Genomic DNA, 25,826 nt, shown 5'->3' with positions numbered 1-25,826 from the left:
GAAAACGGTGTTTTATGCTTGATCCACAATGCAAAGCATATCCGATGGGCACAATAATTTGCACACACCTTCAACTAGGTAGAATTGACTTACATGCAAAGTGGCATTCCCATCGCATAAGTACTTGATCGGATAACACACCTAGCAGTGTGTTTTTTTAAGGATGTGCATGACACTAAGGCAAAAATGGTATTTAATGCTCGATCGACCATGCAAAGCATATCCGATGGGCACAATACTTTTTGTATGCCTTAACCTAGGTGGTATTGTAATGTTCTCAAAGAGGCACACCCATCCGATAAGTACTTGGTCAGATAACATACCTAAGGGCATGTTTTTTTGGGAATGTGCATATCACTACGGGAAAAACGTTGTATAATGCGTAATCGACCATGCAGAGCATATCTGATGGTGACAAAACTTTGCACGCATCTCAACCTAGTTGAAACAGACTTGCGTGCAAAGTGGAGCCCCCATCCGATAAGTACTTGTTTGATTAACACACTTAGGACCGTGTTTTTTCATGGTTGTGCATGACACTAAGCCAAAAACGGTGTTTTATGCTTGATCGACAATGCAAAGCATATCCGATGGGCACAAAACTTTGCACACACCTTCAACTAGGTGAAATGGACTTACATGCAAAGTGGCGCGCCCATCCCATAAGTTCTTGATTGGATAACATACCTAGCAGCGTGTTTTTTTACGGATGTGCATCACACTATAGCAAAAATAGTATTTAATGCATGATCGACCATGCAAAGCATATCCAATGGTGACAATACTTTGCATGCACCTCAACATAGTTGAAACGGACATGTGTACAAATTGGATCCCCCATCCGATAAGTACTGGTTTGAATAACACACCTAGGGATGTGTTTTTATATGGTTGTGCATGACACTAAGGGGAAAACGGTGTTTTATGCTTGATCCACAATGCAAAGCATATCCGATGGGCACAATAATTTGCACACACCTTCAAATAGGTAGAATTGACTTACATGCAAAGTGGCATTCCCATCGCATAAGTACTTGATCGGATAACACACCTAGCAGTGTGTTTTTTTAAGGATGTGCATGACACTAAGGCAAAAATGGTATTTAATGCTCGATCGACCATGCAAAGCATATCCGATGGGCACAATACTTTTTGTATGCCTTAACCTAGGTGGTATTGAAATGTTCTCAAAGAGGCACACCCATCCGATAAGTACTTGGTCAGATAACATACCTAAGGGCATGTTTTTTTGGAAATGTGCATATCACTACGGGAAAAACATTGTATAATGCGTAATCGACCATGCAGAGCATATCCGATGGTGACAAAACTTTGCACGCGCTCAACCTAGTTGAAACAGACTTGCGTGCAAAGTGGAGCCCCCATCCGATAAGTACTTGTTTGATTAATACACTTAGGACCGTGTTTTTTCATGGTTGTGCATGACACTAAGCCAAAAATGGTGTTTTATGCTTGATCGACAATGCAAAGCATATCCAATGGGCACAATACTTTGCACACACCTTCAACTAGGTGAAATGGACTTACATGCAAAGTGGCGCGCCCATCCCATAAGTGCTTGATTGGATAACATACCTAGCAGCGTGTTTTTTTACGGATGTGCATCACACTAGAGCAAAAATAGTATTTAATGCTCGATCGACCATGAAAATGATATCCAATGGGCACAAAACTTTTCCTATGCCTCAGAATAGGTGGTATTGAAATGTTCTCAAAGAGGCACACCCATCCGATAAGTACTTGGTCAGATAACACACCTAAGGGTGTGTTTTTTGCAGATGTGCATATCACTAGGGAAAAAACGGTGAATAATGCATGATCGACCATGAAAAGCATATCCGATGGTGACAATACTTTGCACGCACCTCAACGTAGTTGAAACAGACTTGCGTGCAAAGTGGAGCCCCATTCGGATAAGTACTTGTTTGAATAACACACCTAGGGCGGTGTTTTTATATGGTTGTGCATGACACTAAGGCAAAAACGGTGTTTTATGCTTGATTGTTAATGCAAAGCATATCCGGTAGGCACAATACTTTGCACACACCTTCAACTAGGTGGAATTGACTTACATGCAAAGTGGCATTCCTATCGCATAAGTACTTGATCGGATAACACACCTAGCAGCGTGCTTTTTTACGGATGTGCATGACACTAAGGCAAAAATGATATTTAATGCTCGATCGACAATGCAAAGCATATCCGATGGGCACAATAATTTTGCTACACCTTAAACTAGGTGGTATTGAAATGTTCTCAAAGAGGCACACCCATCCGATACGTACTTGCTTAGATGACATACCTAAGGACGTGTTTTTTTGCCGATGTGCATATCACTACCGGAAAGACATTGTATAATGCGTAATCGACCATGTAGAGCATATACAATGGTGACAATACTTTTCACACATGTCAACCTAGTTGAAATGGACTTGCGTGTAAAGTGGAGCCCCCATCCGACAAGTACTTGTTTGATTAACACACTTAGGACCGTGTTTTTTCATGGTTGTCCATGACACTAAGCCAAGAACGGTGTTTTATGCTTGATTGACAATGCAAAGCATATTCGATGGGCACAATACTTTGCACACGACTTCAACTAGGTGGAATTGACTTACATGCAAAGTGGCATGCCCATCCCATAAGTGCTTGATCGTATAACATACCTAGCAGTGTGTTTTTTTACGGATGTGCATGACACTAGAGCGAAAATAGTATTTAATGCTCGATCGACCATGGAAAGGATATCGGATGGGCACAAAACTTTTCCTATGCCTCAACCTAGGTGGTATTGAAATGTTCTCAAAGAGGCACACCCATCCGATAAGTACTTGGTCAAATAACACACCTAAGGCAATGTTTTTTTCGGATGTGCATATCACTAGGGGAAAAACGATGTATAATGCGTGATCGGCCATGCAAAGCATATTCGATGGTCACAATACTTTGCATGCACCTCAATCTAGTTGAAAGATACTTGCGTGCAAAGTGGAGCCCCCATCTGATAAGTACTTGTTTGAATAACACACCTAGGACTATCTTTTTTTATGGTTGTGCATTACACTAAGGAAAAAACGGTGTTTTATGCTTGATCCACAATGCAAAGCATATCCATGCTTGATCCACAATGCAAAGCATATCCCATGGGCACAATACTTTGCACACACCTTCAACTAGGTGGAATTGAATTACATGCAAAGTGGCATTCCCATCGCATAAATACTTGATCGAATAACACACCTAGCAGCATGTTTTTTTACGGATGTACATGACACTAAGGCAAAAATGGTATTTAATGCTCGATCAACCATGCAAAGCATATCTCATGGGCACAACACTTTTCCTATGCCTCAACCTAGGTGGTATTGAAATGTTCTCAAAGAGGCACATCCATCCGACAAGTACTTGGTCAGATAACATACCTAAAGGAGTGTTTTTTTGTGGATGTGCATATCACTAGGGAAAAAACATTGTATAATGCGTGATCGACCATGAAAAGCATATCCGATGGTGATAATACTTTGCATGCACCTCAACGTAGTTGAAACATACTTGCGTGCAAAGTGGAGCCCCCATCCGATAAGTACTTGTTTGAATAACACACCTAGGGACGTGTTTTTATATGGTTGTGCATGACACTAAGGCAAAAGCAGTGTTTTATGCTTGATTGACAATGCAAAGCATATCCAATGGGCACAATACTTTGCACACACCTTAAAATAGGTGGAATTGACTTACATGCAAAGTGGCACTCCCATCCCATAAGTGCTTGATCGGATAACATACCTAGCAGTGTGTTTTTTTTACGAATGTGCATGACACTAGAGCAGATTGACCATGCAAAGGATATCCGATGGGCACAACACTTTTCCTATGCCTCAACCTAGGTGGTATTGAAATGTTCTCAAAGAGGCACATCCATCCGACAAGTACTTGGTCAGATAACATACCTAAAGGAGTGTTTTTTTGTGGATGTGCATATCACTAGGGAAAAAACATTGTATAATGCGTGATCGACCATGCAAAGCATATCCGATGGTGATAATACTTTGCATGCACCTCAACGTAGTTGAAACATACTTGCGTGCAAAGTGGAGCCCCCATCCGATAAGTACTTGTTTGAATAACACACCTAGGGACGTGTTTTTATATGGTTGTGCATGACACTAAGGCAAAAGCAGTGTTTTATGCTTGATTGACAATGCAAAGCATATCCGATGTGCACAATACTTTGAAAACACCTTCAACTAGGTGGAATTGACTTATATTCAAAGTGGCATTCCCATCGCATAAGTACTTGATCGGATAACACACCTAGTAGCGTGTTTTTTTACGGATGTGCATGACACTAAGGTAAAAACGGTGTATAATGCATGATCGACCATGCAAAGCACATCGGATGGTGACAATACTTTGCACACATCTCAACCTAGTTGAAACGGACTTGTGTGAAAAGTGGAGCACCCATCGGATAAGTACTTTTTTGAATAACACACTTAGGACCGTGTTCTTTTATGGTTGTGCATGACACTAAGGCAAAAACGGTGTTTTATGCTTGATCGACAATGCAAAGCATATCCGATGGGCACAATACTTTGCACACACCTTCAACTAGGTGGAATTGACTTACATGCAAAGTGGCATTCCCATCACATAAGTACTTGATCGGATAACACACCTAACAGCGTGTTTTTTTACGGATGTGCATGACACTAAGGCAAAAGTGGTATTTAATGCTCAATTGACCATGCAAAGCACCTTCAAATAGGTGGAATTGACTTACATGCAAAGTGGTGCACCCATCCCATAAGTACTTGATCGGATAACATACCTAGCATCGTGTTTTTTTACAGATGTGCATGACACTAGAGCAAAAATAGTATTTAATGCTCATCGACCATGCAAAGGATAACTTGGCGTCTCCATCTGATGAGTACTTGATTGGATAGCTTCTCCCACCAATAAATTAAGTACTAATTTAAAATTAAATTATAATAAATGAGTAGATTATTAAAAAGAGACTAATATTTATGTAATTGTTGCTACTGCAGCTTGCTTGCGAAGGACTCTCGCAAAGGAGATGGCTATAGATTTTGTTCCAGGGATAGATGTGATTTTATGTAGCAAAAGAGAAGTAGTTGCATTTGCTACAATCCATGATAGTGATCCCAATTCAGTTTGCCACTTTCGAAGACTTGGCGAAGATAAGGTGGCAGTTACTGTATCAAAGATTCTTAGTGCACATGTTGAGCTAAAGTATAAATGTGGGGATATGGAAACACTTGGAGATGTTATGCCCTACAATACATCCAACAAATTATTTATAGCATGGGACAAAGATGAGACTTATGCAACATACATTATCAAGAATACAAAGTGCACCACCTTGGATTTTACTATAGGGGACATTTTACAAATGAGATCATTTGCAAATAAGACTGTAGCAAAAGGTGAAGTATTGGGATTTGAACAAGTGGAGCAATGGTCATTTGCACAGATGAGGATTCTAAAAGTCACTGATGATGGTATGGTTGATAACATAACATCCTTATGTGATCCCTACTATGAGGTAGGCAAGAATATGAGATTGAGCATGCAATTTTTAAACATGAGAAAGAGGCACGTGGTTTTCAATGATAAAGACAAGGTATACTACAATATCAAAGGACCTAGAAAGCGTGCCCATGTGCCAGGCTCTATCACTTCAAATGTGGATGATTTCAATGTACTCAATTATAGAATTGACATCTTATCTGGAGTGGATGAATTCATTGGTTCCGAGAAACAAAATGATTTTAGAAGCGAAGCCTTATCTGGGGTGGATGAATTCTTGCATAGTGAGAAGGGCAAAGGTTTCAATAGCGATGTCTTGTTAAGTGTGGATGAGTTCATGCATATTAACAAACCTGGTGTCAATCAAGCTTGTGGATTTGTGAAAGCCATGCAAGATGTCCCAATGAGTGATGTTCTCTCAAGAGTGGAAGAACTTTTAAGGTTCTCAATACTCTCGTAGAATATTGAATTCATTGAATGGTCCTTAGAGTATGTTAAAAATGAGGATGAGATCAAAAGAGGATTATTCAATATTTAACTTTGATTGTGATATGGCCAAGGATGCAACGACCAATCATGGATGCTTGGTTACAAACAAATGTGAGGAGAAGAAGTGCATAAATACAGATAACAACATGCACGAGGAACGAAAACGGTCATACATATGCATCAAATGAAAGCGAATCCAGGCAGATCCACAAAAGCAACCAAAGAGGAAGAGAGTAATGAAGGAGGAGAACATGTTAAATGCATTGGGGTATCTATGTTGCAAGTGAAGATGTATGCGCTTTATTGATCTTGCAGACATCAGGGAATGTAGAGGACACATGTGGCAAAGAAGAGGAAGCGAAAGAAATGAATACCTTCTCACAAGTCTCTCTTGCTTTCTTCAAAATGGCAATAAAAGGCTAAGTTCAAGACAAAAGGTAAAACCTCTCATAAATGGAAAAAAGATTTGCAATAAGGCATATTGCAATATTACTGGATTATCCCATGGTACATATTGGGATTTAGTCACCAAGGCAAAGGGCGGCAACAAATTTAGCATTCACGGTAATAGAGGAATGTCCAAATCAAGAATCTCAACTGTTAGGGCAGCAGCAATTTTGCAAGAGTTCATACATGAAAATGCTTTACCTCAACCCCATATATCTACCAAACTCCCTAACGGTGATGTGATCACTGAAATGCACCTTCCAATGGGCTTGACAAAGCTCGAAGTATTTGACTCTATTGCAGAAAAGCAAATGCAAAGAGGGGATGCCGTAGCTTCTTCTCATACTTTGTATACTCTTTGGAAGAAGAACTTTGGATATGTTAAAATCCCAAGGAGGCAAAAATGTCAAAGTGCAATGTCTGTGATGATTTAAAGCGAGCGATTGAGAGTGAAACATGTCCAAATCAAAGGGAATTATAAAAAAAAAACCAAAAATCTCATCATGACCTTATTCGACATTCCAGACAAAAATATGCATTTTGGAAGGAGCAAGCTATTTCGCATCCCGATGACTACATGTGCCTTATTGTAGATGGCATGGATCAGAATACAACAACATTGCCTCGTTTTGTTGCCACTCCACCTAAATTACAAGGAAAGCACTTTCTAAAGACACATCTATCTGGAGTGTTAGTGCATGGAATTAAGTTCTTTGCAGATATATGGATTGATTCCTTGCATCTACATGATAGCAATCAAGTTGTAACATCTATTATGAAGGCAATTCACACTGTACATGCAGAAAAAGGTCGCCTACCACCGACTTTGAGAATACAAGTTGATAATTGTTGGCGAGAAAATAAGAATGTACTCATGTTTGCATTCTGCTCCATGCTAGTTGCTCATCGAATCTTCAATGAGGTCGAATGTGGATTTTTGTATGTTGGGCATACACATGAGGATATCGATCAGGTTTTTAGCACAATCTCAAGGGAGCTTAAATGCAAGGATGTGGAGACAATAGATGACTTGGTAAGAAGATGCGGCAGGCAAGTTGGTGGTCCTAAGGAAAGTACAGTATGTGAGAGACTTGAAAGAATGTATGATTGGAAGAGCTTCATTCTACCTTTCATACAAACGGGTGGTGATGCATTGACAGGTCATACCAATCCACACTACTTTCATTTTTTTTTTAAAGATGAAAAACCCGTAATGCAATGGCAACAGTATTCTCATGATACAAAGTGGGAACCTGAAGAACCTTACAGTCTCTTAACTTCAATTCCCAGCAAGGAAAGGTATCCAACATGGGCTCCTATACAAGAATTCAATGAGAGGTCTAACTGTGAAATAGAAGGATTAAAAGCATTTATTACATACAAAGAGGAAATGCTTCACAGATATCCTGATTCGAAACCTACTTGGAGAGAACACACTATCACTATAATTAACAAGACACGAAATTTAATAAAGGACCTTGAGAGAATGCGAGGCTCAAAGGATGTCAAGGAAGAATGCAATATGTTTTGGCCAAATGTTCATAACGATTTGCGCCCAGCTCCAGTCTTTGAAAATGAATTTGTATCATTACTCCCACATCCATATTGTGGACTGAAGAAGAGAGAGTTTATGCCACAAGTAGATATAGAGGTCGATTGTTTTGTTGTGGTTCGGCCATCAGATGATGAATATGAGAATGTGAAGTTTTGGGTTGCAAAAGTAGTTGATGTGCAAAGAGATGACCAAGGGAGAGCTACAACATTTACAACAGTATGGTATGAGCCAAAGGGTAGGAAGGAGAATATGGATAACAACACATTGTATACTAATTGTATAATGAAGGAGTGGGTCCCAAATGATGAAGTGGTCTCTCAAGTTTCAACAGAGACAATCATAGTGTCTTGGCATTCAAGGGCAAAGAAATCAAAGAGGCGCATGGGATATGAGGTAGAAGGAAAAATAAAAATACCACAGCAAAGTATTTTGCATATACACGAATTTTTAAGGATGCTCGCCATGGAGGAAGTAGAAGGAGACAACGCAAATGAATAATGTCCATGATTAAAGCTTTGTATTGAAGTCCATTGAAGGATTTTATTTGGGTACTAGGCAAGAAGCCAATTCAAGACAATTATAATCAGAGTCATCACCTCCTATGTCAAATGAGAGTCAAAATATGCACTGGATGTCACCCAAGGGTCAAGGCTTGGCAAGACAATAGGGAGTTAATGCAGATGGCACCTGGCAAGGGACTATCACATTGAGCAATAAGACAATGGGGAGTCAATGCACCCAAGGGGCAAGGCTTGGCAAGACAAGTTGGAGTTAATGCAGATGGCACCTATATTTTGCACTGGATGTCACCCAAGGGTCAAGGCTTGGCAAGACAATAGGGAGTTAATGCAGATGGCACCTGGCAAGGGACTATCACATTGAGCAATAAGACAATGGGGAGTCAATGCACCCAAGGGGCAAGGCTTGGCAAGACAAGTGGGAGTTAATGCAGATGGCACCTGGCAAGGGACTATCATGACATTGAGCAATAAGACAATGGGGAGTCAAATTATGCAGATGGCATGAATTGAGGCTCTTTAAGAGCAACAATTTAAATTGTAAACATATGTTCAATCTATATCATTTTGGATATAAAGACTCTAGCTGAGAGCAATGTCTCTCAATGTAATCATATAATAATAGCTATAATTGCTATTATACCTCTTTGGTTCAATACAAAACTTGGGTCTTATGGCATCATGTCTTTTTTTTAGTTATTAAAAGTTTTAAAAAATTTTGTGCATATTGCGAGTGAATGTTATTTTCATGAAAAATATTTAAGTCTCCTTTCATGGATTTATAAATTTATCGCGTCAAGGAAAAATATTAAAAATAATTAAATTAACAAATAACTTAGATATAGCTAGAATTTCTAATATAGGATTATTTCAAATTCTTGCATGTTGGTGCAAAAGTATAGATTGAAAAAACAATATTTTTATGTGAATCAAAGTGAACTTTTGATTTGGGAAGAATATTTTCAAAAAGTAAAATTTTGATTTGGGAAGGATATTTTCACAAAGTAAACTTTTCATTAAGGAAGGATTTTTGGGCTTCGTCCAAAAACAACAGAAAAAGTCCAAAATTAATGAAATGGGTGTTTTAAGTAGAAAGGTAAGAAACTTACATGTGGCATGCATATGATTGCAAGCTCCTGCTCTCGATTGGTTATGGCCTCTCCATCATCTTTGGCCTCATGAAGAGCTTCTTGTAGCCAATCACTGGACATGTGTCTCGGAAGAAGAGCAAGGTCCAGTGGATATGGCACCCTTCGCCTGTGCATGACTGTAAATTTCATCCTCTCATTTATTCTTTTTTCTTTGGCCTCTTTGCATCTCTCCACCCATCTTTGCATCTCGAGACTATTGAGGACACAAAACTTATCGAATTTATATCTTTGCTCTTCACTCATCTTTGTTTCAACCCCTTTACCTTAGGGAACCTTTGCGACAATCAACGTCCTTGATTTTCCAAGCATGTGGCATATCGGGATCCATGGATGCAAGAAACTATGTGATGTATACTAATGACTCTTACACAAGCCATCCCTGCGCCATGCTTGCTTTGGGTCTACCTCTTTTCCTTACAAATACCTTCAAAGTTTATAGAAACCGTTCAAGGAAAAGCATCCAACAACTATGAACAGTTCCTGCAAATGGCGACCTCATCAACTATGTGTACAAGCAAGTGCATCTAAGCCCTCATAATACTTGAGGGAAAGTGCTTTTAAAGCAAGCATGCAGCTTCAATGGAGTCCACATTAGCCCTCTTGATGCTTGATATAGAGATATATTTTTGTGAGATCCACCTATTCCACATGCACCCATAAGATTCAATATTTAAAACTGTATGAAATATAGTGAAGGTGATATGATAGTAAGCATACCTGACAATGCCACTGATCTTGTAGATAGCTTTTATAACATCTTTCGATAAGCATCCTCTCACTATAATTGGGAGGATAAACTACCCAAGCAACAAAGGAGTTCTAACAATGTATCACGATGATCATATAAGTAACACAAAAGCATCACAATCTTAGTTCTACTAAGCATTCAAGCCAACATATAGAGTACATATAAGACCTTCTGCCAATTATGGGACTTGAGTCCACTAGGCTTATTGTCCTTTGTAAATGCTCCCCTAAGATAATGCATGTGTCTTGTAGGTGTCCAAAATGATGCAATGTCCACCTTCAACCTTGCCTCCTCTACCTTGGAAAGGATCCATGGTGCCTTCAGGAGAACAATTCTAGGAGGACACTCTCGGAACCAGCCTCTTGATTTGTAGAACCATGCTCTCAGAGGCATCCTACCCATCTTGTGCAAGTCTTCTCGAACTCCCCTTGTGTCTTTGTCACCAACCAAGTGCACCCAAATAGAAGCCCCCACACTTTTGAAGATATGCATGGATCCAAAAGATGATTGATTTGTAACTCACCCCAATATGGAAGCTCGTGAAAGATCGACAGCCATTCCATACCAGGAGGAGGCTCCTCACTATTAGCTCTCCAATCTCGAATCTAGTCACTTGCCTTTCTACAGACTGGTGGTGGATCAAGTTGACCTTCATGTGTAGGATGATCAAGTGGAAGGTATCGAGTAGGACATTTATAAACCATATTCCTCATTTGTAGTGTCATGCATTCAAACTAGGGCCACAAATAGGAAAAGCACGGTAACCTTGTGTTTTAAGTCCTACATATATGCATGCACAAATAGGTCATTAGAGATGCATAGATCACACCACAATAAAGAATAAAGGTGTCAATAGGCATGCACAATCACGTGCCTATGCACTCCCCATGTCCTATGCACAATCACGTACCTATGCACTCCCCATATCTTCGATAGTCATGCATGGTCCACATCAAAATTTCTCTAATGAAAATGTATGCGGCCGACCTCGATGCTCTAGAAATGTCAAAGACACGTACGCATGCCCCTCCATAGGGTCTGTAGCTCCTCGATCAAGGGTGCCATGTACACATCATATTCTTGGCCTTGTACTTCCCTTGCATAAGTAGGTCAAGCATGAGGTTTCCCTTCTTTATTGTTAACCATGGTGGGATATTGTAGCTCACCAAGACTATAGGCCATCTCGACCAAGATATCAAGCGTAACCAAGATATCAAGCGTAACCCAAAAGGGTTCACACCATCCATTGTGAGCCTGAGATGTAAATCGCATGGCTCCCTTGCAAAGTTTGGCCACATGTTTTTTATGTGCTTCCAAGCAGCACAATCTACAAGAATCCTCAAGGTGTCATCGGTGGACTGGTGTGTAGCATGCCACATAATGAGTTGCACTATGGACTTCCATCTAAACATGTGTTGTATTATGGGGATGATGGGAAAATGTCTCACGACCTTCACTAGGATCATCTCCCCTAGCAAGTCCTATCTGTAGCATTGTGCTCCACACTCCGAAAAATTAACCAAATCGCCATACTCATGATGAAACAAAATACAATCATAAGGAAAAGCATGGATGTTGTCATAATAAGTCCCAAACATCATCAACATCTTCTTTGCTTTGTCTTTGGAATTGAGCATGCTATTTAGGGCAGACAACATCTTTTGGAGCAACCTATTGCAATTTACATATCCAAGAAATATTAAAAATGAGATACTATGACGCCAAAAATTGATATTTTTAACTTGGCATTGATATTGTTTTTCTCTATGTTTGATAAGAGTTTGAGTATCAAGTGATAGCCTAGCGGCTCTCACTTATTTCTATTTTCTATGATATTGTATGGGATTGAGAGGATGAGTGGAATGGCTCATTGTAAATACCATAGGTACGAATTATAAATACCTTGGTATGGGGTGAGAGTTATTTGTGTATAGGATATTATGAGTTTTTTAGAAAATAGGAAGAGTGAGTCATATAAAGAGGCGGGCTCATGTCCATGTGTTCCAATAATATAAGAGAGGCCACATGCCAAGCGTGTGGAAGGCATGTGGAGGAGTGTGAAGTCAAGAGGAATCCTTCTAGAACTCCTATGTGGAATAAGGAGGATGTGGACATGTGGAAAAGAGAGGGTCCCTATGGGCTCCATGTGGGGAGACTCTTGACTTTCTCAATATTTTAAGATTCTTGAGCATCTTTTTATGGGACACATGGCAAGAGTAGCCAAAAAGGACATGGATGGTGACATACGTGCTTATGTGATTGATGGGGAAAGGAATCTACAGGCAGCAATTGTAAATGGGTGAAGGAGGGTAACAAAATCTCTATAAAAGGAGCCCTCCTCTCCCTTGTTCATCAATCTCTTCCACCATTGGGCCTTATGTTGCTGTAGTTCTAGTCTCCCCAAGCCTCTTCCATGAGCCTTCTCTTCCTCTTGTAGATATTCTCTTATGTAGACTCTTGAGTCCTTCTCTCTCTAGTTTATTCTCTCTCTATAAGTAGTCTTGGAGCTTCCGCTCCCTCTTGTATGTATGAAACCTCTTCTTCTCCCTTGTGTTTGTAGTGTTGAGGTGGATTCTCACTCTATTTGTAATGAAGGTCACTTCAGGTTCTCTCTCTCTCTTGAGTGTCTCTTCCCTTTTCTTTCTTTCAAAGCCTTAAAAGATCTTTCTATTCGGCTGCTCACTGTGCACACATGGTCCATTTGTTTCCTGAGCCACTATGTAAACTTCTTTCCCTCTTCTAGGCGAAATCTATGAGGGGTGGATCTTTGATGAAGGTGGAGTCTTGAGGGAGCATCCTGCTCAGGCGAAATTAGCCTGGGTGGAGGGTAGTTTTCATGATAGTTTGACCCCCTGTTAGTGTTTTGCTCATAACTTTCTGCTCGGTAGTCCGATTGTAATGAAATTTATATCAACGCGAAGTCCTATTTAACGCGCATGTTCTATATAATTAGATCTTGAATCAGATACTGCTACAAAAAGTTATGAGTCTCTGTGTTTGACAGTCTGTTTTCATGACAGTTTTTACCCCCTTCCAGTAAACTGTCCATATCTCTTCAACCGTCTGTCTGTTTTCAATGAAACTTATATCAGCGCGAAGTCCATCTCAAGGCGCATCTCTTTGTGTACTTGAATCTTTGATATCATGTCTCTACTGAAAGTTATAGGCCTCTGTGTCTAATGACAGTTTGTAGAGTGTTTTGAGCTAAGTATAAAGGTATCCATGAAGGAGGTGCAATGTTTCCTCGGAATCTACCCATCCGACCTAATCAGCCCCTTCAAACTCCTCGATATATATCAGTTCATGTCCTCTTGAGCCGCAAGATCTTCTTTCAACAACGTATCGCTCTTCTCTTTGGTGCAGATCGGCTCGCTGAGATTATGGCCTCTGCTGATCCTTTCCTTCTCCCTATGCTTGACTACAACATCACTTGGGATGTTACCATCTTCATTCTCATCTGAGGGAGGAAAGTATGGTGTGGTAGCTTGGCATAAAAGTTTGTTTTCTAATGTCCCATTCTCAATGATAAATATCTTTGGCTGTCAGTTTGAAAGCAGCAGGAAGTGAAGAGGTGCGTGAAGTTTATTACCCCCAACTTCATGTCACATCTTTTGGTGGAGACGCCGGGTACGTTTGGTATTGGATTCATCCCACCTTACTAAACGGTCTCGGGTGTACTTGATTACATGTTATGCCTAGTATAGGCATGTGTTTTCTGATGTGATAAAGAAGATGCCTGGAAGAACTCCGTTAGAAGAGATTGCAGCCCGTTTAAGAGAACTTGAAGATTGTGAAGGTGATGCTCAAGCTATTCGCACAGTCACCATTATCATATCCTTTATGTTTGCACTGTTGAATATGTTGGTGAATCGACAATGCCGGCAGCAGGCACAATGATAAATTGGGGATCGATCCATGCACTGGCAGCTTGGTGTGAAGAAGAGTTGAGTCTTTGGGTAGTTTTCGACTATAACAGTGGAGTGGTGATTCTTAATGCTTTCGACTTCTTTTGCTATGCAAATGATGAAGATTACAATATCTTGAAGCTTTTATGTGCACTTCCTATTGTGAGAAGGGTGATTCTAGAATGCATGTATACACAATGTTTTCATGGTGCTGGTTGGTCACTTATTTTTGAAGATTTTGTTGAGGATCACATTGTGGAGGGTTTTCAACAAGTGGCTATGCATAATAAGTTGGTCTTGGTATACTAAGGCTCTGTGGGATCTTGTTCGGATCTTGTTTGGGATATTATTTGGATCTTGGTGTTTCCTTTTTGTGTTTCATCATGGTGAAGATTCCAGTGTTTCGAGGGACCCAAGGGGAAGACCCGGAGTCTTATCTTCAGGATTTTGTTTGAGGATGCCGGCTTTCTGGATGGTCCATGAAGGATCGGGCGGAGATTTTGCCTGATTTCCTTGAAGGTGTAGCCTTGAGTTGGCATGAGACCTTGCCGGACTCTACCAAGGAGGACTGGGACCAAGTGGTGGCAGCAATGAAGCAGAGATTTGGGGCAGTGGAGTCGCCAAATGCTTTGATGTTGCAGTTGGACCAGTTCTGTCAAGGAGAGGGTGAGTTGGTCTTTGCATTGGCAATCCGATATGAAACTTTATGGACAAAGTATGAAAGGGTAGCTTTGCGAGCTGTGGCATCGGCATCATCGGCCCCTCAAAGTCTCTCAGGGATGGAGCACTTAAAGATGAGCAAATTTGTTATGGCTTTGGAGCCTCGTCTTCGCTCAAATGTAATGAGTAAAGATCCAACAACATACGTGGAGGCACTTCGCATTGCGACCAAGAAAGAAGCTTCTCTAAAGATCGAATCCTCTTTTGTGTCTTCAACAGCTTCAACTTCTAAGGTGGAGGTAATGGGCACTCCTCAGGTACCAAAGTCCTCTGAGTTAGATCATAATATCTCCCAATTGATGGCAGAGTTTGCTGATTTGAAATTGCATTTGGTTAATGCACAACAACCTAGAGCACCAAAGAGTGAAGATAGGCCTCGAGATAGGAGTGGGGTCACTTGCTATGAATGTAATGAAAAAGGTCACTATCGCCCCGAGTGTCCTAGATTGAGAAAGAAAGAAGAAAAACAAGTATCCTTGTTAGAAGCTTCTTCAGGGGATGAGGAAAGAGAGGTAATGATGGCTAAACGGGGGCGTGGTAGACCAAAAGAAGAAGAAGAAAGCAAGGAAGAAGTAGATGAGGAACATCAGGAAGAGGAACACCGTAGTAAGAAAAAGAAGGCATCTAGAAGGAGAATTAGCCAGTCAGACTTTCCTTTAGGACAAGGAATTGGAAGCTATGACTTGTTGTCTGACCTTAAAGAAAAGGAAGCTCATATCACCTTTGGTCAATTACTTGCTTTGTCTCCAAAACAGTTACGGAAGGAATGGGGAAAACTAGCAAGCACAAGGGTGTCAAAGAAGAAAAAGAAGAAAAGTGCCAATCCTGTTGTTCAAAAGGTAGATATAGATGTTGGTGATGATGTACCTATGGTTGATGTGATCATTGATGGTCAAGTGATTTCTAATGTGTACATTGATGGAGGTGCATCGATTAATGTCATGAGTGAGAAGACCATGATTGATGCTGATTTAAAATACTCTAGTACTACCTCTCCTTATCGCATCAAATTGGCTGACAACACTAGGGTTAAGACCTTGGGAGTTGTGAAGAATCTAGAAGTGGATGTATGTGGAATTTCTGTGCCAACTACTTTTCAGGTGATCCCTACCAAGCCAGATACACGTGCCTATCCATTGATTTTGGGAAGGCCTTGGCTACATAAGGTGAAGGCTGTTCAAAAGTGGGATATTGGAGAATTGATTTTGCAGGGAAATGATAAGAAGGTGCGCTACAACATCAGAATCCGCAAAAAGGAAGTTGTCAAGGAGGAGTCTTCAACATCAGAGAGTTCAAGCTCTGACTTAACCGATGAAGAAGAAGAGACAGGGTGTAGCTCCGAGGAGTCCAACTCAGAGGGTGAGGTGGAAGGAGTGGCCTTTGATCTTTGTCTTGGTGCTGATCGGGATGAGTCAGAAAGGAACAAGGTGGTGGTGCAAGAAGATCCTGTAGAGACACTTCATGTGGAGGATGTGCAGCACACTAAACAACGCCAATGCAATGAAGAGCTTCTTGGTGATTCTCTATCAGGTAGTGAGAAGCTTGAGTACTTGGATATGCTAGATGATTTTCCATGTCTCTTTGCAACAAGCTATTCACAGGTTCGGCCAGTCTCTCTTGTGGAGCACAAGATTGAGTTGAAGCCAGAAAGCAAGCCAGTTGTGCAACGCTTAAGGCGATTGGGGGTGATCCAAGCTGAGGCACTAAAGAAAGAGGTAACACAACTACTTGAGGTGGGATTCATCTTTCCTGTTGATGATTCAGAATGGATATCTCCTGTAGTTGTCACACCAAAGAAAGGAAATAAGTGGCGAGTTTGTGTGGAATTTCATCCTTTGAATGCATGCACTAAGAGGGATCATTTTCCTTTGCCATTCCAAGATGAAATACTAGACCAAGTAGCAGGGCATGAGATGTATTATGTATGTGATGGGTATTCTGGGTACTTTCAAATTCGTATTCGGGAGGAAGATCAAAAGAAAACATCATTTGTCACACCTTGGGGAGTTTTTGCTTACAGAGTGATGCCTTTTGGGTTGACCAATGCACCAGCTACATTTCAAAGGTTCATGAGTCAAGTCCTGGAGCCTTACTTGGGAAAGTTCATACGGGTGTTTTTGGATGATTTTTGCATTTATTCTCGGTGCATAGATCACATGGAGAAGTTAAAGATGGCCTTAGCTAGGATTGATGAAGCAAAAGGGTGTCTAAATCCTAGCAAGTGTCATTTGGCTCAAACAAAAGTAGTCTTGTTGGGGCATATTGTGTCTCAAGAAGGCCTGCAAATGGATCCTGACAAGGTTCAAGCAATCATGGCATTGCCAAGTCCTGAGAGTGTCACTGGTGTTCGGAGAATTCTAGGAAAGAGCAAGTATTATCAACGCTTTTGTGATGATTTCACAGAGATAGTGCATCCCATGAACTTGTTGACAAGAAAAGGAGTTTCTTTCCAATGGGGTATGGAGCAACAAGAGTCTTTCCAGCAACTTAAGGAGGCCATGAGTAAGGGCCCAATATTGAAGCCCCCTGATTGGTCTCAAGAATTTTATGTAAATCCAAGTGTATCTTTGCATTCAGTTGTTGCTGTATTGCTACAAAAAGGAGAGGCAGGTAGAATGCAACCCATCTATTATGCCAGCCGACAACTTACAGATGTGGAAACAAGGTATGAAGAAATGGAGCAGCAAGCTCTCTCTTTGGTGTTTTTCATCAGAAAGTTTCGCTCCTATTTATTACCTCGATCATTTTTCTTCCTTACCTCTCAATCTGTATTAGCATATCTAGTTCGCAAGCCTAATCCTGGGGGGAGATTTGTAAAATGGTTGTCAGAGCTTCAAGAGTTCTCTTTCTCTTTTGTCACTGAAAATACCACTAGGTCCACTATGGTAGATTTGCTCACAGGGCGGGAGGATCTAGGAGAAGAAAAGAAATGTAAGGAGAACATTAAAGATGAAAGGGATACACCACCAACAGCTTTTGTTTTGTATTTTGATGGGGCTTTTAGTCCTTCATGCCAACAAGGAGCCAGGGGGATAGTCTTGATGAATCCTGAAGGTCAAGAGGTATGGGCAAGAGGACAAGAGCTTCCAGGTATCACAACTAACAATGCAGCTGAGTATAATGCTTTGATTCTTGGTTTGGAGGGTTGTCTTCAAAGTCAAGTTAAAGAATTGGAAGTAAGAGGAGATTCTCAGCTTATTATAAGGCAAATGCAAGGGCATTACCAGACAAGAAGTCCTCATTTGAAGGAGCTTAATCAAAAGGCTATGGCACTATGTAGTTAGTTTGATTTTTGCAAGTTTGTTCATATAAATAGAAAAGAAAATCAAAGGGCAGATGAGTTAGCTACTCAAGCCATTGTAGTGCCAGACCGGGGGGTGGTTTTTTGGGTAGACACTAGATGGCCAAAACTACAAGATGTTCAGAAATATGTGGAAGAAGGCATGTTGCCTCGAGGGTTAACTCCACAACACAAGCAGAGATTGGTTACTTTTGGCCACGCCTACATAAGGATGTATATGAATGTCACAAATGGAACCTATCAGCTTGAGGATGTTGATGGCATGGTGATACCCGGACGCACCAATGAGTATCGCCTTAAATTCTTCTATGCTCAACCACCTTGAGGGCCAGCAGACCCTCTCTGTACTAGAGAGGATCTGCTAGGGGGGGAAAGATGTGACGCCAAAAATTGATATTTTAAACTTGGCATTGATATTGATTTTCTCTATGTTTGATAAGAGTTTGAGTATCAAGTGATAGCCTAGCGGCTCTCACTTATTTCTATTTTCTATGATATTGTATGGGATTGAGAGGATGAGTGGAATGGCTCATTGTAAATACCATAGGTATGAATTATAAATACCTTGGTATGGGGTGAGAGTTATTTGTGTATAGGATATTATGAGTTTTTTAGAAAATAGGAAGAGTGAGTCATATAAAGAGGCGGGCTCATGTCCATGTGTTCCAATAATATAAGAGAGGCCACATGCCAAGCGTGTGGAAGGCATGTGGAGGAGTGTGAAGTCAAGAGGAATCCTTCTAGAACTCCTATGTGGAATAAGGAGGATGTGGACATGTGGAAAAGAGAGGGTCCCTATGGGCTCCATGTGGAGAGACTCTTGACTTTCTCAATATTTTAAGAGTCTTGAGCATCTTTTGATGGGACACATGGCAAGAGTAGCCAAAAAGGACATGGATGGTGACATACGTGCTTATGTGATTGATGGGGAAAGGAATCTACAGGCAGCAATTGTAAATGGGCGAAGGAGGGTAACAAAATCTCTATAAAAGGAGCCCTCCTTTCCCTTGTTCATCAATCTCTTCCACCATTGGGCCTTATGTTGCTGTAGTTCTAGTCTCCCCAAGCCTCTTCCGTGAGCCTTCTCTTCCTCTTGTAGATATTCTCTTATGTAGACTCTTGAGTCCTTCTCTCTCTAGTTTATTCTCTCTCTATGAGTAGTCTTGGAGCTTCCGCTCCCTCTTGTATGTATGAAACCTCTTCTTCTCCCTTGTATTTGTAGTGTTGAGGTGGATTCTCACTCTATTTGTAATGAAGGTCACTTCAGGTTCTCTCTCTCTCTTGAGTGTCTCTTCCCTTTTCTTTCTTTCAAAGCCTTAAAAGTTCTTTCTATTCGGCTGCTCACTGTGCACACATGGTCCATTTGTTTCACGAGCCACTATGCAAACTTCTTTTCCTCTTCTAGGCGAAATCTATGAGGGGTGGATCGTTGATGAAGGTTGAGTCTTGAGGGAGCATCCTGCTCAGGCGAAATTAGCCTGGGTGGAGGGTAGTTTTCATGACAGTTTGACCCCCTGTTAGTGTTTTGCTCATAACTTTCTGCTCGGTAGTCCGATTGTAACAAAATTTATATCAACGCGAAGCCCTCTTCAACGCGCATGTTTTTTATATAATTAGATCTTGAATCAGATATTGCTACAAAAAGTTATGAGTCTCTATGTTTGACAGTCTGTTTTCATGACAATTTTTACCCCCTTCCAGTAAACTGTCCATATCTCTTCAACCGTCTGTCTGTTTTCAATGAAACTTATATCAGCGCGAAGCCCATCTCAAGGCGCATCTCTTTGTGTACTTGAATCTTTGATATCATGTCTCTACTGAAAGTTATAGGCCTCTGTGTCTAATGACAGTTTGTAGAGTGTTTTGAGCTAAGTATAAAGGTGTCTATGAAGGAGGTGCAATGTTTCCTCGGAATCTACCCATCCGACCTAATCAGCCCCTTCAAACTCCTCGATGTATATCACTTCATGTCATGTTGAGCCACAAGATCTTCTTTCAACAACGTATCGCTCTTCTCTTTGGTGCAGACTGGCTCGCTGAGATTATGGCCTCTGCTGATCCTTTCCTTCTCCCTATGCTTGACTACAACATCACTTGGGATGTTACCATCTTCATTCTCATCTAAGGGAGGAAAGTATGGTTTGGTATCTTGGCATAAAAGCTTCTTTCTAATGTTCTATTCTCAATGATAAATATCTTTGGCAGTCAGTTCGAAAGTAGCAGGAAGTGAAGAGGTGCGTGAAGTTTATTACCACCAACTTCATGTCACAATACCAATTAAAACAATCATAAACGAGCGACTAAGAACAAAAATCCAAACATGATTTGCATTTACCTCATCAAGGCTGAGACACTTGTGTCTAACTAGCCATACTTTGCCTACAAATTCATGATCAAGAGGCAAGCTCATAGTTTTGTCATCCTCACACCGTCATGCAAGTGTGTTGATGCCAAATCTTGCATCACAGTCTCATGCTTACACATCTCACCCCCATCTCTTGTGTTGCCTCCAAAAATAGAATCCATCATGTCTGCCATACCCTTGTCCTCCCCTCTAGAGGATCATCCTGAGGATCATTTGGCTCAAATTGTGGTGGTGGTGCATGTGCTCCCTCACTGCTCTCCTCAACCTATATAATGATGCAAGGTTAGTGTGTGCAATACATGCACGTAATATAAATATCCATGAATCACTCAAATATCATTTTAATTTGGTTTACCGATGATGTACTAGCATGACAACCAATATCCTCTTTTGGTGGTGCCTCTCCATACATCTGCAAGTGGCGCATGACAATACAACACTAACGATGAACCCTTGGCCTATTGAGAGTTCACACTCAACATCATGTGATCATGTGTGCATAGCACCATCATGTGATCATATGTGCATAGCACTAACCTTATAGAGTGCTATAAAAGAAAAGGGTTAGATCCCCTAACCCTAACCCTAAATAGGTTTATATATATTCTATTTTCTCAACTAAATCTAGTGTACAGTCAGTCATTTGTGGTGTGCTCTCTAGCTGTGCCCTCTCTCCTCATCTCCACTCTTCTCGTCTCCCCTTTTCATATTTTGTCATGGTATCAGAGCTCCCTTGCCTTCCGCTGAGGCATTGTGATTTGTGAGAGCATGAGAGAGATTGTGAGATTGAGAGATTGAGTGTTCTTTCACTTCCATTGAGTGAGCATTCTTTCATTCCATTGATGAAAGAAACTTCCATCCATGTTGATACAATTCTGTCCATTGATTGAGAGGTGTTTATTCTTGAGAGATTTCCGTTCTCTCGTAAGTGTTTGTGATTATACTTCATAGTTGTCTCTATGTGTGTGAGAGAGACAGAGAGAGATAGAGAGCTTAATGCTCTTAGTGGACAAAATCTATTAGCACCTTCCTCCAAAGGTTTCATGGAAGAGCCGGCTCTCCAACACTTGGCTTCGCCAAACTCCAGTCATATGCCTCAGGTGCTCAGCTCCAACCGCATGTAGTCCTTTGCATAGTGGGACGTTCAAAGAATTGATTTGCTCATGAGCCTCAACAAGCTACAAGCCTCCTGGCTCCATCAACAATGAGGCAATGACCATCTCCATCACTGACTATCCCAACGCCTCTCCAAAGCAGAAGACATGCCAATCTACAGCCAATCGACGTCTCTCAATGCAAGCAGCGGCTCCTTCTATAGCCAATTGACCCTCAAGCGCATGCAACGGACCCTGCAGAAAAGCCGAGAACTCACAAGCTGCCTTTGTGCGATTTCTTGTTGTCTATACATCTTCTACAAGCTCCTCGATGACCAGCAAAAGTCTCAATGCACAGCTGCCCACAGCTTGCACCACAACTCTGCACCACAGCTCTCCGATGATGCCACATAGCCAATGTCAACTTCAAGTACTTGTTAGATCTCAGGAATCAAAATATGGCAATTGGGATTTCGAAGCTACAATTTCTTGGAAAAGTTTGCGAAGCATGCTAATTCAGCAAACAAAAGCGAACCAACTTTGGCAGAATTAGTACCTCTCGTGCACGAGGTATTCTTGATTTGATACATACAGATGTACCCTCTCGTGAACGAGGTATTCTTGATTTGATACATACAGATGTATGGGGTTATGCCCAGACCCACAGCATCAATGGTTCACTTTATTACTTGACTTTCATTGACAACTATAGCAAATGTTGTTGGGTCTACTTTCTGAAAGAGAAATCTAAAGTGTTTTCCAGATTTCAAGAATTTAAAGCCATGGTAGAAAACTAGATAGGTAGAAAGATCAAGGTCATGAGATCAGATAGAGGAGGTGAATACATGTCTTTAGAATTCATGAACTTTTGCAAAAATCACGGCATTCAAAGACAATTCACATGTGCAGATACTCCTCAATAGAATGCAAGAGTTGAAAGGAAGAATGGGACTTTAGCACATAGAGCTAGAGCAATGCTTAGTGAGAAGCATCTTCCGAATCAATATTGGGCAAAAGCAATAGCCACTTCAAACTATTTGCTTAATCAGCTTCCTACCAAACCGATACAAGGTATGACTCCTTATGAAGCATTCATTGACACAAGCCACACATTGGGCATCTCCGCATATCTGGTTGCATAGCATATGCCCACATACATTATGATCATCATAGAAAATTGGATGCAAAGTCACGCAAATGCATCATGGTTGGCTACAGTGAAGAAAGCAAAGCATACAAGTTTTATGATCCCATCAACCGCAAGGTCATTATCTCCTGAGATGTAATCTTTGATGAGGAATCAGAATGGAAAACCTCACCTACACAAGAGATAGAAGCATCGACTTCACAATCATCTACAAAACAAGTTGATGAAGAAGAGCAAGAATTGCCAACAACACCCCAAGCACAGCCACAGCAGCTTAAACGGTCTACTAGGGAAAGAAGACCTCCAGCCAGATTGACACATGCTCAGAAAGGCAAAGCAATTCAAGTGGAAACCACCAACTATGCTCTTATGACTACCATCATTCCTACAGAAGAGCCAGTGTACTTCAAAGACACAGTAGACAAGCCAAAATGGCAAACTGCTATGAATGAAGAAATGGATGCTTTGTATAAGAATAATACTTGGGAATTATGCGACCTTCCACTAGGAAAGAAGGCCATAGCAAAAAAATGGGTATACAAAGTGAAATAAAATCCAGATGGAAGTATTCAGAGATACAAAGCCAGACTAGTTGCAAAAGGATTTGCACGGCAATATGGTCAAGATTATGATGAGACTTATGCTCCAGTAGCAAAGATGGATTCCATATGGTCCTTGATATCACTAGCAACACTCAACAGATGGAATGTGTACCAGCTCGATGTCAAGAATGCATTTCTCATTGGTTATCTAGACGAGGAAGTCTACATGCAACAACCAGCAGGTTATGTTGAACCAGGAAAGGAGAATAAGGCTTGCCATCTCAAGAAAAGTCTCTACGGCTTAAAGCAAGCACCCTGAAGTTGGTACAGCAGAATTGACACAAGTATTTTGCTGATCTGGGATACATGAAATCCAATGCAGATCATACTCTCTACTACAAGTTCAAGGGGAAGACATTACTATTGCACTTTTGTACGTAGATGATCTGATTGTGACAGGAAGCAAGGATAGCTTCATAAGAAAACTGAAACAAGACTTATCTGCAGAGTTTGACATGAAAGATCTTGGACTTATGCACTATTGTCTTGGAATTGAGGTTTGGAGAGATTCAAATAGCACATTCATGAGTCAACTAAAGTATGTTGACAGTCTCCTGAAGAAGTTTCATATGGCAGATTGCAAGATTGCATCCACTCCCATGGAACAGAGTTTGAAACTTACTAAAGATTCAGAAAAGCCTACATTCAATGATAGGTACTATAGGTAGCTCATCGGATCTCTTATATATCTAACTATCACTCGGCCAAATATTTGTTATGCAGTAAGCTCACTAGCACAATTTATGGCAAATCCAAAACAGTCTCACTGGAATGCAGCCAAAAGAGTCTTGAGATACATCGGAGGTACAAAATAGTTTGGGATAGAATACAGAGGAAGTCACCCATGATTGCATGGATACTGTGACAATGACTATGCCGGAGATCATGAGACCAGGAGATCGACACAGGGATATGCATTTTTCCTTAGTCAAGGTGCTATATCATGGTTGTCAAACAAATAGCCATTTATTTCTTTGTCTTTGAGTGAAGCAGAATATAGAGCACTCAGTACAGGTGCATGTGAGGCTATATGGCTCAGAAGACTATTGTCAGAAATAGATTACTTTGATGAGTCAAAGCCAACAACAATATACTCTGATAATCAATCGGCTCAAGCATTGGCCAAGAATCCAGAATATCACTCCAAGACAAAGCACATTGATGTCAGAGAGCACTTCATCAGAGAAAGAGTGTTACTTGGTGACATCACACTGCAGCATTGTGATAGCAAAGAAAATGTTGCAGACATCTTTACCAAACCGCTCGGTAAAGAGCTATTCGAGAAACACCGACTAGCTCTTGGTTTGATGCAGAGGAAGGACATTCCCATTAAAGGGGTGTGATGGAATGTAATGCTTAGTCCTTCTTCCATTCCCCAGAATCATCATCTTGCGGGAAGGCCTACTTCATGATGTTGATCTTGAGGGAAGGTGTTGAGAGTTCACACTCAACATCATGTGATCATGTGTGCATAGCACCATCATGTGATCATATGTGCATAGCACTAACCTTATAGAGTGCTATAAAGGAAAGGGCTAGATCCCCTAACCCTAACCCTAACCCTAAATGGGTTTGTATATATTCTATTTTTTCAACTAAATCTAGTGTACAGTTAGTCATTTGTGGTGTGCTCTCTAGCTGTGCCCTCTCTCCTCATCTCCACTCTTCTCCTCTCCCCTCTTCATATTTTGTCATGGCCTGCAATGCATGCAAGGACAAGGCAATCTCTCACAAAGCCACTCCACACTCCCCGGGAGGTGCCCCCACTCTGATGAGCTGTCACTACTCATGCTCTCCACCTGAACACAACCAAAACCATCGCCCCCAATCAATGCAAACACCCAAATCCCTAAACCCATCCAAATTTGCTGATTCCCCCCCAAACCCTAAATGTCCCTTAGAAACCCCGAACACCCCCTAAACCCTCCCAAACCCCTTAAAACTGTCCAAATTTCCTAAACCCCCCAACCCTAAACCCTAAACCCCCTTAAACCTCAAAAAACCCCTAAACCAACCTTAAATCCCTCCTAAATCCTCTTAAACACCCTTAAACCCCCTTAAACAACCAATGCCCCCCAACCCCCCTTAGACACCCCAAATTCCATCAAAACCCCCTTAAACCTCTTAAACCCGTCCAAATTCACTAAACCCTCTCAAACCCCCCAAACCTCGAATACCCCCGAAATAGGATTTAGTCATCAAATATAGTA

This window comes from Dipteris shenzhenensis, chromosome 33 (genome assembly GCF_047967505.1).
Source record: "Dipteris shenzhenensis isolate YYH24624 ecotype China chromosome 33, Dip_SZ_1.0, whole genome shotgun sequence".
Classification (NCBI taxonomy): domain Eukaryota; kingdom Viridiplantae; phylum Streptophyta; class Polypodiopsida; order Gleicheniales; family Dipteridaceae; genus Dipteris; species Dipteris shenzhenensis.
Note: the sequence above shows the minus strand (reverse complement) of the source record.